At 43.3% G+C, this 20430-nt stretch overlaps 1 long non-coding RNA gene across 2 annotated transcripts; it reads left to right on the top strand.

Annotated features, from left to right (window-relative positions):
• Positions 1-538: 538 nt before the first annotated feature.
• On the top strand, positions 539-19694 carry LOC130606268 (uncharacterized). Of its 2 annotated transcripts, none has more exons than XR_008973928.1 (4): positions 539-2521; positions 11347-12548; positions 14953-15016; positions 18244-19694. It is a non-coding gene; the product is annotated as an uncharacterized LOC130606268 (long non-coding RNA). The 2 variants fall into 2 exon arrangements; XR_008973929.1 differs by lacking the exon at positions 539-2521 and adding an exon at positions 10635-11268.
• Positions 19695-20430: the final 736 nt, after the last annotated feature.

Genomic DNA, 20430 nt, shown 5'->3' on the forward strand with positions numbered 1-20430 from the left:
GCGCACTGCGCCCCGCCGCCACCCACGGTGGGCGGTTAAAGCGGCGGGCGCCGCGCCACGCCGGGGCGGGGTGGCTCAGCTCTGTGAGGAGAGCGGCGGCTCGTCAGGGCTCCGCCTCGTCCGGGCGGGACGGTCGCTCTCGTCCCAGGCTCTGGGAAGAGCGTGAGGCCGGTACTCCTTCGTCTGAGGTTACTTGCAGCGCGGTCTGCTGCGAGGGAGTTTGCTATGTTGCCACAGAACCCCCCGGTGCGCGGTTTAAACGCGTGTCCGTCCCCTCCAGCCGTGTGCGCCGGGTGGCCGCCGTGGGTCTCCGCAGCGCCCTGTGAGGGCGGGCAGCCATGGCGGCCCGCGGTGGGTGGGGAGGTAGGCGATACCTCTGGCTTCGTCTGAGACCCCTGAGGTAAAACCCTTCCCGGTCAGGTGTCAGGGTTAGCCCCGATCACGAGGGTTAAATTGTTGGATCTGTGGAGGTTGTCCTGTCACTGAGCTACTGGGAAATGTTGAGGGTAAAATAGGTGAAAAGTCTCCTGCTTCAGCCCTCCTCTTCAATAAGGAAAAGAAACGTTTACGTGCCTTGTTAATCTGTGTCACCCATGTATTTAACAGCTCAATAACAAATATTGCCTATATGTACTTTTATTTATTGCTAATATATCATCGGGCTCGCTGTTGTTTATCAAGTAATCATGTCCCCTCCTTCCTTCATTGTGCAAGGCTATGGCAGCCATCAAATTAACCATTTGACTTAAAAACACTAGAAATTCCAAGCCTCTCTCAGAAATTATTTCTCATCTGCGCTGTAGCGGCAGAAATATGCCTAGAGCAGGAAATACCTCAAAATGAGACCCCACTTGCAGCACTGTGTGCAGTTCTGGTGTCCTCAACATAAAAAGGACATGGAACTGTTGGAACAAGTCCAGATGAGGCCACGAGGATGATCAGGGGACTGGAGCACCTCCTGTATGAAGACAGGCTGAGGAAGTTGGGGCTGTTCAGCCTGGAGAAGAGAAGGCTGCGTGGAGACCTCAGAGCAGCCTTCCAGTATCTGAAGAGGGCCTAAAAGGATGCTGGAGAGGGACTCTTCATTAGGGACTGTAGTGATAGAACAAGAGGTAACAGGTTCAAACTTAAACAGGGGAAGTTTAGATTGGATATAAGGAAGTTCTTTCCTGTTATAGTGGTGAGGCACTGGAATGGGTTGCCCAGGGAAGTTGTGAATGCTCCATCCCTGTCGGTGTTCAAGGCCAGGTTGGACAGAGCCTTGGGTGACATGGTTTAGTGTGAGGTGTCCCTGCCCATAGCAGGGGTTTTGGAACTGGATGATCTTAAGGTCCTTTCCAACCCAAACCATTCTGTGATTCTATGATTCTATGAAGATAGAGATGTTTCCAAGAGATGTGACCCTACCCAAAATAAATGGTGTAACAGAAGCAGGAAGGGGGAGCTGTGCAGCGTAGGACAGCAAGATGAGATGGTTAGTCATCCCCAGTTTGCAGATTTCTTGAACATCCTTCAGAGCAGGAATGGTGTCCAGGAGGAGAGCAAATGGTTGAGATCCCAGAGATTTACTTGGGGTGATTTTTTGGTTATTTTAAAGCTAGTCTCTAATCAAAGCTGTTTGGTCATTCTACAGTCAAGACAGGGTAAATCCACCAGCTTAAGAGAGGTTGGATGAACCACATTGTGAGGAAACATGTCTCCAGTGGTTGTAGAGTGGTGAAACCTGAGCAGAGTCCCATGTGTCTTTCTTGACTGGAGGCCTAGTTTATAACTTGCTAATGTTAGGCTTGATGAATCCTACCTCTATTTCGTATTCTTGGCTCTGCCTACAACTTGGTAGAGGATCATATGACTGTTCCATGTAACATCTATTACACAACAGTGCAGGAGAGGAAAGTGCCTTGTTTCATCAAGGAGCAAAGTAGGAGTGGTATCTACTACATATACTTAAAGGCAGGCATGTACTGATTTCCATTGTGGGAATATCAGGCTGGAGTGCTTTGAGATTCATCAGTGTGGGATGCTGGATAACTTCAATGTATTACTTTTACAGCATTATATGTATACTAACTCACCCTGCCTGACCTAAAGCACTCCTTGCTAAGTAGGACATCACCTTGAGGAAGATCTTACAGTTCCAGGGCTTTGTCAGCTCCACAGTGTTATTTTCTTTATTTCTTGATTGACTTTCAGCACCTTGTAATATCGGGTCTAGTCTTACATTAAAAATGTGCTCTGTTGACATTTTTTTACCACAGATGTGCCTGAAAGAGTTTTTGTGTCCTTTTGATCGTCATTTGTATGTTGTTTTTTTTTCCTTTCCTCGTTCTTCAACATTACCTGCTGCTCACCCCAGCACTGTCTTTATTCTGGGAGAGGAACTGTGTGTTGACACATTCTGTCCTGAAGGTGGGGAAATTCGCAGTGTACGATTCCAAGTACACAGCCCATTACTGTGTGTTACAGAGAACTTTCCTCCTCTGCGCTGTGAAAACTTGTTCTACCAGTTTAAAAATGTCAGGTATGCATCTCCTTCCTCTAACATTAATCATTAATTAACATGTGATACTGACATTTCTGGTTGCTACTTAATAAAGCAAAACAGTATTTTATGTGCATTTCTAACTCCTCCTATCATAATCTAGAATTGATGTCACAACTGTTAGTGTCAGTAGAGTCCTACCTATGGGAAGCTCTTCTACAGCCACTCTGGAAATGCTGCCTAGACCAGAGCCGCTAGAACGAGCCCATGTTTGCAAAGCTCTTGGCAATCTGAACCCTTTTTCTTGTGTTACAGGCCAAAATGCAAGTTTCTTCTCAGAGAATGCCCTTATTACTGCAAATAGGTGAGACTAGACACATTGAGCTAAGTAGCATGGTCAGAGAGGATTTTATTTGTATGTTTTGGACTTTATTCACAAATACTTTTTATTTTTGACTTTTTTTCCTCTCTGCATCTGGCATGGATTTGATGAGTAATTGATAGAACTGAGCAGTCGGGAAGAATGATGGAAAGGGATCTGTTAGTTATTTGAATTTCAATAGGCTCAGAAAGCTCCACAGTTAAAAGTCAGAGCCCCCTTGTGAGAGGCACTGTATGTGCACGAAGCTGTATACACCAAGATACATACTTGTATACACCAAGCTGTGTGGTGAGGCTGGAGGGAAGGGATGCCATTTAGGAGGACGTTGACAGGCTCGAGAGCTGGGCCCCTGTAAACATCATGAAGTTCCACAAGGCCAAGTGCAAGGTCCTGCACCTGTGTCAGGGCAATCCCAAGCACAAGTACAGGCTGGGAGGAGAATGGATTGAGAGCAGCCTGATGAGAAAGACTCTGGGGTATTGGGTGACAAGAAGCTCAACATGAGCTGGGAGTGTGAGATTGGAGCCCAGAAACTAACTGTATCCTGGGCTGTGCCAAAAAGAACGTGACCAGCAGGTTGAGGGAGGGGATTTTGCCGTCTGCTTCACTCTTGTGAGACTCTATCTGCAGTCTGGTGTCCAGCTCTGGAGACAACAATGTAAGAAGGATGTGGAGCGAATCCAGAGGAGGCCACAAGGGTGCTCGGAGGGCTGGAGCGCCTCTGCTATGAGGAGAGTCTGAGAGAGTTGGGCTTGTTCAGCCCGGAGAAGAGAAAGCTCCAGGGAGACCTTAGATCAGCTTCCAGTACCTAAAAGGTGGCTGTCAAGAAAGCTGGAGAGGAGCTTTTTACAAAGGTCTGTAGTGACAGGACAAGGAAGAATGGCTTTAAACTGACAGAGGGGAGATTCAGATTAGATATCAGGAAGAAGTTCTGTACTGTGAGGGTGGTGAGACACTGGCACGAGTTCCCAAAGAAGCTGTGGCTGCCTCATCCCTGGGAGTGTTCAAGGTCAGGTTGGACGGGGCTTGGAGCAACCTGGTCTAGTGGAAGGTGCTCCTGCCCATGGCAGGGGGTTGGAACTGGATGAGCTTTAAGGTCCCTTCCAACCCAAATCAGTCTGTGATTCTGCAATCCTATGGTTTTTGTTGAGAAAATAAAAAAAAAACACAATGTAAAAACAAACGAAAGCCCCAAAGCAACTGTTTTAGAAAGCTGGTAGTTTACATTTTGTACATAAGGCAACAGATAGACAAAATAGGGAACATGTGTTCACTGAGATATGAGATAGCCATGAACGAAACTGGGTTTAGCCAATGTAAAGGTTGAGTTACGTTTCTGGTCATTAGAGTTGACTTCCTTTTGTGATCAACGTGGCATTGTGATGTGTTGTTTGTATAAGAGTGGCCACTGGAAACCTCAAGACAAGACCATGGCTTGTGCAAAGTATTGTACAAATACCAGGTAGCATACAGCCGCTGATACCCTTGTTTACAATCAGTAATCCCACATGAAGTATGCTTCATGACTCATTCACACAACTTCTCCTCATGATTGACCGTGTCCTTTGTTTTTGGCAAGGCACTTCCAGCAAGAGATGATGAAAAGTTTTGGTGTCACAGCATACTTTGCTTTTCAGTGCCTAGCTGGCAGAATGAATTTCCAAGCAGTGAGATAAACTTAGAGTAATCAAAACTTTGGGATTCTTCCATGACTCAGCAGAAGGCTGACATCCCAGCCCGGATGTCTCTGCTGCCTCTCCTGTGCCAGCTCAATGGCTTTTGTGGTCCTGTCAGTCAGGTTTGTGTAGTGTGTAGTGAACTAGATTAAAAGAAACAAGGCCACACCTGGAATACTGTGTGCTGTTTTGGTCCCTGCTATATGAAAAACCACATGTGAATGGGATGGAGAAGGTTCAGAGAAGGACCACAAAGATGATTCAAGGTCTGGAAAGCTGTGTAAGGAAAAGTTGAGAGAATTCTAAGGCTTAGAGGGCTGCTGCAAGGATGGCAGAGGCTCTGTCTTCACAAGGAGCCACATGGAGACAGCAAGAGGCAATGGGTATGAGTTGTACTGAGAGAATTTTCATCTTGATTTAAGAAAGACCTTTTTTTCCAGTGAGATCAGTCACTGGAACAACCTCCCAGGGATATGCTAGAGTCCCCATTGCTGGAGGTTTTCAAAATGTGACTGGAGAGGGTGCTGGATAATCTCATTTAGGTTTGCTCCCTTTGCCATGAAAGGCTAGACCAGATAATCTTTTGAGGACCCTTTCCAGCCTGGGCTGCTCTATGATTCTATGGACATTTTTGAAAGGAGCTTGTGTCTCTTTTTTACCTAGCTATTTCTGCCTTTGGTTTAGAGTGTTGTGGGACAAACCCAAACTCTAGGTTAAGGAAGACAGATAGCAACCTCTGAACCAGATCCACCGCCATAAGGACAGGAATATGTCTGAGCTGCAGAGAGCAAGTTCCATTCCTCCCCTAGGTGATGAGGGTACATGTGTGGAAAGTGAGAGATGAGTTTGAACAGTCTGATGGTTCAGAGATAACTGAGCGTCCTGGAATGACACTTCCTAGACAAGCACTTAGAGATATCATCACTTGCTGTAAAAAATGGCCAAGATAGGATCTGTGAAGAGCAGACAGTCAGCATTTATCTCCAGGAACAACTTTAGCATTTAGTCCTGTTTGTGATTAAACCAGAAGAGTACCTCTTTTCCAGGCTATGTTCTAAATTCATTGAGAAATAGCCCTGAAGCTGCTGTGGCTGTCTGTTCTGTACAGAAGCAGAGCTGGAGGCATCAAGAGCTGCAGTTATTAACTTCTCCAGCCAGTTTTCCTTTTGTCTTCTGGATACCCTGATTACCCCCTGCTCCATTCTCTCTTCAGTACCTTATCTCCTTCCTGCATTGCTGAGGCCATCTCAGTGCTTCCAGGCCATTCCTTCTGCTTCCTCCACCATCATCCCCACCCCATCAGTGCTTCTTGACCTACTCTCTATTGCCAGAACTCTCCATGTTGCCTTGGTGGCTTCCTACTGCCCTCTCTCTCCACATCAAGCCATGTCCCTCTTTCTTGCTGCTGGCTCCAGAGCCTGATCTCCTGGGCATATTAGTGAGCTGTCTATTAAGTTGGACCTAATTTCTCTTATCTCCTTACTTCTGATGTTAGTGTACCTCACTGGTGAGACAAGATTTTCAGGTGTGAGGAAAAATCTGCAGAGGAAGTAGTTACCTAATGAGTTGTGCTGATTGCAGGGATTTTCTGCAGTTCAGCTGCGGGGAGAAGAGGAGGAGCTAAGGTGTACTTTTGGCATTCAGTATCTGTTTCACTTAAATTCTAGGTTTGCCTCTTAAATCCTTTCTTGTATCTAGTCCTTCATCTTTTCCTTCAGCAGATCCTACTCTTAGAGTAAGAGAGAGGAGTGGGATGGCCTTCTGCTGGTTTTGCAGTATCTGATTGAAAGTGGCCCAATTTTAGCAGGCTCCTGTAGCATTAATGCAATACAAAAGTATTCCAAATAGCTGTTCCTTGGCTTCTACTATTTAAAACATATATTTTCTGACATTTAATAGTAGTTTGTTCTCCCATGCATCCCAATGAGTGTTATATTCCAGTGTCAGTGAGTTTGAAATGAGTGCAACTTATTTTACTGTGGGGAGTGGAGACATGTATCACTGAATTGAATTAAATATTAATTTAATAAGTATATATAATATTTAATATAATAAATATTCTTTCCAAAGGGGAGGAGTGTGAGTAGAAAATATAGAAAGTTCTAAGAAAGCATAAAATATATGTACTCAGAAATAAATTTATCTTTTTTAAAGTGTTATGGCTTTTTAGGGTTTGGGTCTTTTTCTTCTTTTCCTTCTTCTTCTTTTCCTTTTCCTTCTCTTTCTTTCTTTCTTTTCTTTTCTTGTTTTAATTTCTAGTTTGATTCCTGTTAGAACTGTAAGTTAGTTCTTCTAATGGTCTCCTGTTGGCCCATGATATGATCTTAAATCCAGTTCCCAAGGACAGGGTGTCCTGTCATACAGTGAGCTGTATTTTGCATTTGAGCTGTATGTTCTGTTTCAGCAGAACTGAATGGTTTGTGGAGAAGAGCATGGAGAGATTCCTTGTATATCATGTTTGAGGGAAGGAACTGCTGCTGGAATCCAGGATGTTCTGTAACTGTTGTAGGAGATTCTGATAGGGCTGTGGGCTCTGTCCAGGGTCAACTTCAAGTCAGTGGAACAAAAACTGGTAATTTCATTAGGAGCTGAATATTAGATCAGGAAAGGCGTTTAGCAGACTGTAGGTGGACTTTAGACATTTAAATTTCATCTGCAATCTCTGTTTACCAGCCATCTAATCCTGCATTTGCCTTATCTCTGTAGGTGCCTCCTAGTTTCTCCTGAAAGTTCACCAGCTGCACCTGCCGAATGAGGTGGAGAATCCCAGCACAAACACAACCTCATTCAACATAGTAACTTACCCATTTCCCATCCTCAGTGTCACTGGGGCTCAGCGTGTCTACAATGTGTTTGGGGAGACTCAGTGATATTTAGTTACAGACTGGGTTTCTGTGTGCTGGACCTTTACAGAAACTGAGCTGGTTTATAACCTTCATGGTTCAGAAAGCAAAAGCAAAGATAAAAGCTTCTAATCACGGTGTCACAAATGAAAGGAGGAAAGAGGGATGAAAATCCTCACCTCTAAACCTACACAAATCATGTATTTTACATTGCCATCGACAGATAAAAGAATTCCCCATTGTGGCAATCCACTAATCCCACAGGACAAGGCCATTAGAGGATAATCCTAAATGGCAACCAGCATTACTTATCCTAATGGGGGAGGATACAATTACAGAACAAGGCCTGGAAACCACAGCCTTTGTTCTGCCTTATTGCCTAATTGTTTAATGAAGTATGCACTTCATTTAAGTGAGTGCTTTGTAACTTTGTACTTGCATGTGGCTGGCAGTGGCAGCAAAGAGCTGGCTTTTCTACAGAATACTTTGTTCTCTTGGTGCAAGAAGGTATCATTAAAGACTTCATGCTCCCATAGTAAACAAGTTGAGAGATGTCTCCATAAAAGGGAAATCTCACCCTTAAAAATGAAGAATGAAAGCACATTTGTTGCACTTTCTTCCCCCCCCTACCCCCGCCCCTTTCCTCTCTTTTCCTCTTTATGTTGTGCAAAGACACATGAAAGTAGTGTGACAGTTAGTACTAGATCTTGCAGTAACACTTCAGTTTCTAAGGTTAGGACACTGCTATCACGTGCACCTCTAAAACTGGAACAGGTGAGGCATTCCCTACTTAAAAACCAAGGGTATATCAAAAAAGGCTTGTATCAAGATGAGAACAATATTCAAGCCCTTAAATAAGTGCAAAGTCACTATGTAGAAGTGTAGAATAAGATTTTAAAAGTTAATTTTCAAATCTTCTGTGGGTTTCAAGAGGAAAACAATGGCCCTGTTCTACTCCTGAAAATATTCCTATGCTTAGGGCACTGTGTCAGACTTCAGTTCCCAGGGAGTTCCCTGGAGAAAATCAGGTGCTCAGAGACATCAGTTCCCTACCAGGCAGCTCCTACCTCCCCATATTTTTGGCTGTTTTGATCTTTTGAAGCATTTGTTTCTCTTTATAACTACAGAAGGACCTTAGACAATTAGCTCTGGGCTTGGATATCATTTTTGGCTGGGGACCCATCCCCTGGATATCAGGGGATTTGCAGTGAGAGAATATGACCCTGGGAACAGAAGAAAATGGTTTGAATGCTGGAGGCCTTTTTGAGTTCCAGTCATACAGGGGCTCTTGCAAATGCTAAATACCAAAGTAACATTGCCAGTCTTCAATATTGAGTTATGCTTGAATAGCTGTGGAATTGTTTTGTGAATAACATCAGTACAGATGAGATTGCCTGTGCACTAATCCCTTCCTCTCTTGCCAGCCCTGCCTCTTGGAAGGTAATGCCAGTGGATTTTTCTGGTTCTCACAAGGAAGGGCCCTGCTTCACTGAAGCTTCACTGCTTCACATTGCTAGAGGAAGATAGTGGAGAGAGGTGATTTGCAGTCAGATTGCTTATAGCTTTCCATGCAAACTCTGCTGTAGGTGCTGTTCTTGAAGTCTGTGGAGTGCAAATGATGTGAAGGAAACCATCACTCAGTTGCATTTGGGGCATCAACAACCAGTATGGTACAGGGCACCTGCATGTGCATGGTAGATAGATACAAATATATATAGTTAATGCATTGTTCTTGGCCCAAAAGAAGTGACAAATGACTTGTAACTGATAATTAAAGGCTTTAAGGGAAATAAAAGGACTTTAAAATGAAGTAAAGTGCAAATCTTTTGTTCTTGGGACACTTTGTAACTTGTTTTCATGAAACTAGGTTTTCAACATCGTTTAACAAATCATTACAGGCCTTTCAATAAATTACAGTCATTAACTTTGCCTGGGGTAACGGAGGGCAGGATTTCAATTCAGGCAGTAAGGAGCCTGTCCTCTAGGCTTGTGTTCAAGATCACAAGAGTGTCAGAGCCATCATCAATTCAAGGACCAACAGGAAAAAACTGGCCTGCAGCCATCTATTGTATCTTTACAATGCAGATGGGTTCTGCTTGGCCGGTGTGCACTTCTCAGGCTGATTTTGTCTGTGCTCACCTCAGGCTTCCTCCTCGATCTGTCTTGCACTTGGAAGAGCTAAAGCATGGGAAGACCCTGGTTCCTTTGCCTTTAAGGACATACCTGCCAGCTCTTTTGTAGGGAGTTTCCTGCAGGACTGACACAGAGGCAGGGACCTGACTCATGGCTGCTGGGGACATCTCCTGGAAGAGCTGTCATGGAATGCCTGCAGCGCAGCTCTGAATCAGCCCTGAGCAGTCTCATTAGCACCTGAGCATCCCCTATGTGCTTATGTTCCCAGTTATTTTTGTATCCTCTATGCAACCACCTTAACAGGAACTCTTTGTTCACATAATGAATGTTGTTTCCTTCTTCATCTACATGGAAATGCTTACATAAACTTTTGTGTAAATCCTTTAAGATGTAAGTTTTTAATTAAGAAAAAAAACCCCATAACTTTGCTTGAAACTGATGTTCAGTCCTTTTCCCTAAACGAAATATTTTAGCTTCTTTGAAGAAAAAGGTTGCAAAACTATTCCTTTGGCTTAAAGTACTGTCTTGCCAGGTCTGTTATTAGAGCTGCTTATCAGCCTGAGGTGACATTTGCTTTTTGTTTCCAAGTTTCAACTGCTTGCTTTTAGTTTTATTACTGGTGGTGCCTCAAATTCTGTGGTTACAGATGGCCATGGTCTGAAATGGCTTCTGTGAGTCAGAGAGAGATCCAGAGTGGGAGAGAGGAAAATGAAACAGAGGGCACAGATCACGTCTGTCTCAGCTTTGCAGGAGCATGATTGTACAACAGGACCAAATGTTGTCCAGTGGAGAAGGCATTGCATCCTGACTGACAGGGGTGGCTGTGGTCTGAGTAGAGCCTTTGGAGTAAAAGCAGTTAGATTACATCTTCTACTCAGTGTGCTGGTGAGAGCTGTGCAGAAGCTGCCAGACACAAAGCTGACATAACCTCTACCCCATTACCATGGACTGCTGGAGGTTTAGCCTGGGCTGGACCCCACTTGTCACCTTGCACATTTATCTTGTGCTTGTTGACCTACCTGGGTTCGTCGCATTCCAGAGCTGGTCATTGAATGTTGTTTGTGTGAATTCCTCTGCAGCTTCAGCACAGCCCGGTATCCTGCCTGGTTTTATGTTTGAAGTTACAGGCTTAGAATCATAAAATCTCAGACTGGTTTGGGTTGAAGGGACCTTAAAACTCATCCAGTTCCAACCCCCTGCCACGGGCAGGGACACCTTCCACTAGAGCAGATTGCTCCAAGCTCCAAACTGGCCTTGAACACTGCCAGGGATGGGGCAGCCACAGCTTCTCTTGGCTTCCTTCACCATAGTGGCTTTGAACAACGTAATCACTCCCCATTCTTTTGGAAACTGGGGGAGAATGGTTAATTCAGGCTGATAATCAGTGAGCCCTGAGATTCTAAGTATTATTTATGGTATCATTGCAGGTGGTCACACTTCCTTACTCTTAGTGAAGCCAGGCATAAAGCTGAAGCTCAGATAAGGAGACACATGGCATTTGTATTCTTTAATATTTACAATAGTCTAATGATTACCATTGCAGACTCTTGCAAAGTGTTCACCTGCCCTGGGGGACGGAATGACTCAGCAGGCTGTCTGCATTACAGTTGGAACATTGTTCCTGTTGGGTGAGGACTCTCAACAGTTCGTCTTGTGCCTTGGCATCTACAGTCACTCTGGACTAACACCTTCAGCAGTTTTCTTCTCTATATAGCCAGCAGTGTGACAAGCACATTAGTTCATCACCAGCTTGTGAGTAGCACAGCTGATGAGTTTTTATCGTTCACTGCTTTTAGTATGTCACAGAAAACTTTGTAACTTCCTTTACAGATGGGGAAACTGAGTCATGGAGAGAAAAGTTCACCACTTAAGGAGGATGGAAAGGGTGATACTGTGATCCTGGTGGGCTGAACTCTGGCTGGGACACCTTTCCTCTGGATTGCTACCTATTCCTGAAAATCTGAGGCATGAAGGCATAACTGTCACACTCTGCTCACCTCTTCTATCCAGCTTGCTGATCCAGGATACTGGAAGGTCTTTTGGAATCCCTTGTTCTCTCCAGGACCTCTTACCTATCTACACAAACTCATTTGGATCTATAAATAAAATTCCCTAGGGAAGCCAGACTAGCCAGGCTTTCGCAAACTGTGCTCCGCTGAATGGTCCAGGTCCCAAAACACATCTGTATATCTTACAGGTGTATTTCTTAAAGCAGAACAGGGTCTCCTCTTGCTTCCAAGATCTTCCTAGGGACTGGTACCAAGCCATCTATCTTGAAAACTGGATTGCAACTGGTCCTCCAACGTAATCAGTGAGGATGCAAAGACTCTTGGGGCTTCAAGGAAAGGGAGAAGAGACTTTAGACCCACGACTTGCATGACTTCAAAAGCACTTTCTCACACATGCTGTTCAGAGAGCAGCCTCATTAAACCATTCCCTGAGGGATAATGAGGAGAAAACCAAGGAACTGGCCAATCACATTAACCAGGAATTGCTTCAAGATGCGATCTGATATCGCCCTCTGCTGACAGTTTGCTACATAGTGCCATCGGTTTAAAATGAAGTATGTTGTGTAGTAACGCAACAAGGATTTCTGAAGATCTGTAGTAAATCTCCATCAGACAGAGATTTTCGGGGTTTATTGCTTGATTTTTTTAGTGTCCTTTCTCAATGTTGTAACTTATATGCTACATATCAAGCATTCCACATCAGAGATGAACCCAGTCTAAGCTGTTGTGCAAGGCACTGAGTGTACACATAGCGAGAGCCAGTTTTCCCCTGGGGGGTCCTGTGGTCTACAGACACAAGACAGATAAAGGACAGTGAAAAAAAGGCAGCAATCAGCTCCATTTCACATATAGGCCACTGAGCTACTGAAGGATCTAGCTGAACCCACAAAAGGCAGCTCTATTGCCCTGCCTGGAAGCTGTAGTCAGATGAATTCAAACCAAAAATAAGCTGCAAGTTCTGACTGCAAGAGAAATGGATCACACTGTTGGCACCTTCTTCTCCTTCTTCTTTTTCTTCACAAGGTTAGATAATTCCTTAGCAATTCAGTCCAATGCCTTATAGGGGTAAGCAGGCCAAGAAGAAATGACCTATGATAAGTAGGAGGTTGGACTGCACAGTCATGTTACTTTTCTGCCTCCATCAGCTCACCCAAGGTCACACTGGAGTTTTGTGAGAAAGCTGGGTAGGGAATCCAGATTTGGTTTCTCTCATGTTTTTAAACTGTTTTCCCTCTGGTTTACATTTCAGAACTAAAAAATGGCTGATAGAATCATATCACAGAATCATAGAAAGTTTTGGGTCAGAAGGGTCCTTATCAAAGCCCCATCCAACCTGGCCTTGAACACCTCCAGAGATGGCACATCTACAGCTTCTCTGAGCAACCAGTGCCAGTGTCTCACCATCCTCATGTCCTTATAGGACTTTATATTCATTATAGGAATTTTATGTATATATATATATATATATATATATATATATAAATATTATAGGAATGCATTTAAATATTATAGTGATGGATGGACAGAAAACTCTAGGACAGTTTAGCAGGGTTTTTTTTAGCCTATGTGCTACTGAGCTCTTTACCAGGACTTTTGCTGAGGTAAATTTACTGTTGGCATTTTGCTACTTTGGTAACTGTGTGTGGTGAATAAATTGATGTTGCATTGCAACCATCCAGTGCCTCATGAAGATCTCAAGCTGTCCACGGAAATATTCTAAATAAATGCTCATGTAGAAAAAGACTAAAAGCTTATGGGAATATCCACAGACAGCAAACAAAAAGACTTTATCTTTGACAACTTCCTACCATGCTGAGTACATGGGAAGTACTAAGTGTCTTTTCACAGGCTGTGTAAGAGGACAAGTCCTTGCCACCAGATAAATGCTATTCCCCTGTTCAAGCAGCAGAGGCTTCAGATTTCAGGGATTCAGACCAGTTTCCAAGCCCAGCTCTGGGGGGAAGGCATCAACATTTTAATTCCTGAACTGTAGTGATGTCACTGTATTAAACAGGTCTTCCATCTAAGACAAGGACACTCTTACAAAACCTATGACCTGTGGACTTTGCTGTCACCGTCCTAGCTAACTAGGCTGTGGCAGTTAAATCTCAGGTGTAAAGGATGGGGCCAGTTCTGCGCACGCTGCGCCTCACCTAAAAAATCCAGTGCACAGGCTGGAGGGGTTTACTCTCACTTGTCTGTATAGACAGGCGAGGGTCAAAACGGCAGGTGACAAGGTGCATTGGAAGCTGCAGATCCAACCTTGCATGTAGGCAGATCAGGACTTTGGTCACTCAAGATTGCCTCAGGAGAGGTCAGTCCTGGTCAGAAAATTCCTGATTGCCTAAGCAGCCTTTTTCCAAACAGATTTGCCTATCCCACACGCCCTTGGTCACTGTGCTTGTAGTAAGCATGGGTAAAGCCCTTCCTAAACCTTTGCTCACGAAGCCAAGCCATCAAATAAGTTATAGCAAGAATAACAGCAACAGTAAGTAATAATATTGATAATTGGTAATAACCTCAGGCTAATGAATAAGGGGCTGATTATCCTTGCAGGAATATTCTTGCTGGTCCCAATGAAAAAGGGGTAAATAGGTCCGTTTTCCAGTCCTCTGAATAGCCACTCCGGAGAGCACCTTTGTATTCCTCCAGCAGCGCCTTTTGTCAGAGAACCAAACATTCTCATTACCCTGCTCTTTCATCTATTAAATCTCATTTCTTACAAGTTTTGCATTAAAACCTGATGCTTTCCCCCAGTCCGGTAGTGATACCAGTTAGATTGCACAGAGAAGGGGTAAATGCTTCATCCCTGGCAGTGTTCAAAGCCAGGTTATACAGCGCCTTGGGTGACACAGTCTAGTGTGAGGTGTCCCTGCCTATGACAGGGGGTTGGAACTGGATGACCTTAAGGTCCTTTCCAACTCAAACCATTCTATGATTCCATGATTCTATGGTATGTGGTATTTTGTAAAGCTTTCTGGATTTGTATGTACTTACATAAGAATCTCAGCATTCACAAAACAAATAATCCTCAAGGAGGGGAAAAAAAAAAACAACAAAGAATTCTGACTTCACACTAAGGACTTAGAAGCAAAAAAAAACCAAACAAACAAGAAAAAGCACACTATAAAGTATTTTAACCTAATCTAGTGGAGTCTTGAAAGAGAAGGGAGGCTGATGCAGAAGTCTGTATTTATACAATATCCTAACACTTAGAACAGAGATTTTTGTTATGGGATGAACTCTGTTAAAGAACAGATGATAAAATTTTAATGGCATGAAGGGTATATTTCATTAAATAGGTGCAAAAAATATCCTTATCTAGACTAAAGACCACATTAGGAGAATGACTTCATGTATTCATTTGCTTTCTCCTTTCCCCCATGTTCTATATATGTTTAAATAATTCTTTATTGTTCCTTTCCAGAAGCATCACTCTGTGTCTACACTGAGACTGATTTGGGGCCAGGAAGTGGAGAAGAGCAGAGCAGGTATATATCACATTATCCTTGAGGCTGACAGGGCAGAGCTGACAGGGAAATAATCGCTCATCTTTCCAAAAATGATTTCATCCCCTGTAATTGTTTATAGGAGGACAGGTCTGGAATAAAACCCAAGTGCCACTGACACCTCCTCTGTCATCAGCAGCTGAGGCAGCCTGAATGTCAGCATTCTCTTATTGCAGTTGATTTGTCCTTAAAAACTTCTTCAGAAAGCAGCCTATGGTTAGACATGACCCATTACATCAGACCTCCCTGACATACAGCCCTAATGAGCCGGGTTGCAGATAGTCTAAAATGTTGCCATCCAGCCCTGCCCTGCCTTTCCAGGAGGTGGCTTGCCTTCAGCAGGATCAGTGGATGAGATCAATACCTATATCCATATCAAGTCCAACAGGTGAGCTTGTGCTGCAGTTAAAGTTAGTGTAAAGAGTTGGCTCTGTTTCAGTCTAGGCTACAGGAATGTTTCTTTTTCTCAGTTAACTTCACAGCATGACAAGTTTTGGTTTCAGCTGGCTGAAAATACTGTCTTACCTAAGGAGGGAAAATGAAAGTCTCTTGTGGTAAGTAGCTATGAACAACAGCCATGAATCCAGCCCAGGAATCTGGCTGAGACTTTAGCAGTACAAATTCAACTTGTTATTTTATCATATGGTTTTGGTTTTGATTTTGTTTCTATTATGAACATAATCAATAAAATATATAATACCCCTGGGACGCTCCCCTGATCACTGCTCTGGAATACTAATATTAAAGTAAGGATTACCTTTTTTTTTAAGGTCATATCATGAAAACAACTACCATTGGCCACACCAAAGTTTAATGAATGATTTTAGCCTTTCCAAATCCACAGTGGTATTAAGGGTATATTTCTACTATTTGATTTTTATAAAAGCTATGGGTTTGACAAAAAGTAACTCCTAATATTGACAACAAGCAACCAGGAGATGGTATATCCTACAAGTGAAGAAACAGAAAGGTACAGCTTTGATGGGTTTTCCCTTCTTTGGAAGCCTACAACAGGATGTGGATGTGTTATTTGGTGGCTAAATTCAGGAATAGTATAATTGAGGTGCAGTACCAGTGAAATCAAGACAAATGAATCCTACTCATTGCAGTACGAGATTTGTCCTACAGCTTTAGGTCCTCATGGAAATTTAACCATTTGTTTATTCGCCTGATTGCTTTGAGAAGGCAGCCGCATTTTCATGAGATTATTTAAATGTAGAATGATTAGAAGGTTTTGCAGCTACAGAGATAGATGGGTTGTACATAAAATTTCTGCTCTTTGTAGCAACCCAATGTGATATTGAGCAAGATAATGGTCAGAAAGAACATTGCCAGGCTCCTAATGAGAGACTGTTGACAGGAAAATTACCCCAGCATTCATCAAAAAGCCAATAAATGTCAAGTGTGGGGCCTTTGATGCAGTAGCTCATAATTCCTGTTCAGAAGCCTTTGCAGTCTCTCCAGGGCATGCCATCGTCCTGCATTTCTGCTGATTTTACTGAAAACTTAGTTGCTGAAGCAGTGCAAGGAGCAGGTGTTGGCATTCTGAATTCCGCTGTCACCGTGAGACCTTAGGCAGAGCAGCTTTGGCCTCAATTTCCCCATCTGCAATACAGGTGTGACCATATAGGAATTACCCAGCAACAATTCCGTGAAGGACACAGTGTTGCCATCCAAATGCTCAGGAATCAGGAGCTAGATGGTAAAAACTGTGATGCTGTTTTGCCAGTGAGTTAGTCATGTATTTTTAATGTTAACTACATCCAGCTCTTTGTGCGTTTGTAGTACATATCTTCAAGCTCTCTTCTCCACAGCCACAGGAGATTACTTCACACCAACACAAAATTAATTCTCACCCAGTCTGCCTAATTCTAGGCTGGGAGGCCTTGAGAAAACCACATGAAGTTTATATAAAAGCTTATATAAAGTCCCATTCAGTTCTTTGCCTCCATGGAATGTGGAAGGTCTAAATACCTTGCTCATCACCCAAGTCTTCTCTTTATCTTCAGCTTATACATCCTAAATGATGTGGCAAGGCAGATTGTTGCCTGGTCCATGAAGGAGGAGCAAACTTGTGCTGAGTGTTTATCTGGCTGTTGCTGCACCCTGGCTTTTTTTTTACCTTGTTCATGAGGGGTGCCTGAAGCTGTACCACGAGTGATACGGCATCTCAGAATCACCAAACGCTTTGGGCTGAAAGGGACTTTAGAGCTCATCTAGTTCCAACCCCCTGCCACAGTCAGGGACATCTTCCACTAGAGCAGGTTGTTCCAAGTCCCTTCCAACCTGGCCTTGAACACTGCCAGGAATGGGGATATGATCATATCCTCCAGATTTTGCCTATAGATCTTGTCTGAAATTTCCAGGTGAAGACTCAAAGCCAGTCTTCTAAGGCCTCCATGGACTCTGAGGTCAGTGGCTGGATCATTCATTACATTCACACCAGCAATCCCTTGCTTGCATTTTCTCAATCAGTTTTTATTCCAGCTGTTTCTGTGTATATGGGCAGAAAACATGTCCCTGTCACTTGCAGGGATAAGCTGCATCCTAGAGGATGTACGCAGATGGAGCCATACTTAGTTTCCAGGCAAGGCTGTGCATATGCCACATGCTCAAGGTCACCTGAAACTGGGCTAGTTACCTGTCAGACATTGCTGCACAGCAGATTCCTTGATAAAAATGAACAGGGGAACAAGGGATAGGCTCCTTGCTATTTTGGAACAAACCTTCTCTGAAGGCAGCAGATAGCTACAGCAGTAAAGGCTCCCAGTCCATCATTTGGCTTGCTATTTCTTCGCTGTAGAATTTAATTAACAATACTGGATCCAGTCTGTTTTGCAGGAATAACTGTAAATCCATTAAATTAAACAATAAAGGCAGAAATGAAAAATTATATTGCTTAGTCAATCTATAGGGGCCAGCGCAGGAATGTTCTGAAATCTCAAGTTTTTGTGTCTAGTGGGACCAGACAACTAACCTGGGTTAGTGGAAGGTGTGCCTGCCAATGGCAGGGGGTTGGAACTTGATAAGCTTCAAGACCCCTTCCAACCCAAACCATTCTATGACTCTATGGAGTGTTCCTGTGGATGCCACCCTTTTTGGAACTGATGATTATTAATTGCACGATTACTTTATTGCATGAAATAGTACAAACAAGTACTGTGAAAACTCAGTTAAAACACGCTTACAAATATTTTTTTCTCTTCAAGATTTGAAGACAACACAAACATTTGTCATACCCATGAATAAGACTGAAAGACCACGAGCCTAGAGAAGCAGTGTCCTCAAAGATCTGAACTCAAGTTGTCCAGAGCTCCATACTTCCTCAGCTTCCATGGATTTGAACTGTGAAGGAGCTTGGTCTTTTACAGGGAAAGCCAAGGATAAGGTAAAGTTCCTACCTTCTGCCTATCATATGAAAAACCAGAACACCATTTTTGATGGTTAACTTCCCCTCCCATCATCATTTTGTCTTGCTAAGGTGTGTCTGTTCTGAACTCATAGTGAAAAACACTAAGGGTAGCTAGAATCATAGAATAGTTAGGGATGGCAAGGACCTGAAGATCATACAGTTCCAATCCCCTGCCATGGGCAGGGATACCTCACACTAGACCAGGTTGCTCCAAGCCCATCCAGCCTGGCTTTGAGCACTGCCAGGGATGGGGCATTCACAACTTCCTTGGGCAACCCATTCCAGTGCCTCACCACCCTCACAGTCAAGAACTTCTTCCTTCTATGTAACCTGAACTTCCCCTGTTTAAGTTTGAACCCATCAACCCTTGTCCTATCACTACAGTCCCTGATGAAGAGTCCCTCCCAAGCAAAGACCTCTATGACTTTGAACTATTAGTATCTTACGAGGCCATTCAAGTTCAGGAAATTCCATGCACAGAAATAAGATGACCAGAATTCAATCCCATTGCAGTGTAACTATTTCAAATAAAGTAATTATTCTTTAAAAACACAGGGCTTTTTTCTTCAAAAATTATAACCACCAGTTAATAACAATGGCAAACCCCATCTTATGTAGGTGGCAATTGCAGAAGGAGTATTTCAAAATACTTAAGAGAATATTCTCATCTAAACTATCCCTCATGTTTTAATTTGGCCAGTGACACCATTTGATTACTGCTGTTAGTTGGAAAGAGCCTTGTTCTGCAAAAATCAGATAATGTACTTATTTCTAAAAGCCTGGAACAAAAGACCCAGTAGAGATTTGCTGAGTAGTTACAAAATAGCCATTAAATATAAATATTTTTAAAAACAATTTACTCTTTCCTAATGCTTTTAGAGCAGCATGTGGGAACAGAGGCTAAGTGCAGCATCTTACTGCATTAAAAAAGGACATGATGAAGGTTATTGAGCTCCAGATTTATCCCTTCTATCTCTTAAATGCTCCTATTAGTTTCTAACCTACGAAGACTATGTGAGTTTATATAAAACTTCCTCATCTTTCCTACTGGTAACAATAAAAGTTTGTATTTTTAAAACAATTATTCCAAATGATCCACATTTTTCACATTCCTATAGAAACAAACTATGTTTGAGGGTGAATTCAAGTTTAAGTTTCCATTCTTCAAATTAAATATAGCAGCAGAACTGACTATTGTTCTTTTCATCCTTTTTCATTCCCATCACAGATGGAAAGAGACTTGCTTTGATGGGCTGTATATGCATAAATGATACGAGTATTTATATCACTAGTTTGAATGAAACTGTGTAGGGCAATTAGAAAGAAGGCTGATTTTTATTCCAGCCTGTCCGGGTCTTGTTCCAGTATAAGCAATAACAATTTCATTCCACTGCTTGGGAAGTAAAGTGTCATTCAATGCCTTGAGCCCAGCAGTGCACCTGCTAGAGTACAGTCCATGGCTACTATGTCAGAAGCATATTGCCGGAACCATGAGACCACCTCTCATAACAGGGGGACAACACAAGGCTGGCACTGCCATCAACACCCTTTGCAAGGTGGCTTCATGCACAGGTTGTTCTGAAGCAGACCCGCAACAAATGCAGTGCACAGCACTGGGCCTGGCCTTCCTCTGCCTCCATACAGCACCATCAGACCCAAAGACAAAAGTGGTAACTTTGCACTGCAGGAGTTTTTCAGTTCAAAGTACCTGCAGTAACAGGCAGACCTGCAGTAGGGTGGGTTTTAGCACTGCTGAGGATGCTCAGCAGCATTAGGCAAGGCCTACGGGGAGACTGTCAGGGCACTGTGAACGGCTAAGTAAGCCAAAGCTGATGTGGACTTATCCATAACAGATCACGAGTAATGGATCCCCGGAGAATTATAGAATTATAGAATGGTTTGGGTTGGAAAGGTCCTTAAGATCATCCAGTTCCAACCCCTGCCATGGGCAGGGACACTTCACACTAGACCATGTTGGCCAAGC

The sequence above is a fragment of the Pezoporus wallicus genome, unplaced genomic scaffold, assembly GCF_028554395.1.
Source record: "Pezoporus wallicus isolate ANWC-B61680 ecotype Strahan unplaced genomic scaffold, APGP_CSIRO_Pwel_v1 contig_3058, whole genome shotgun sequence".
Lineage (NCBI taxonomy): Eukaryota > Metazoa > Chordata > Aves > Psittaciformes > Psittacidae > Pezoporus > Pezoporus wallicus.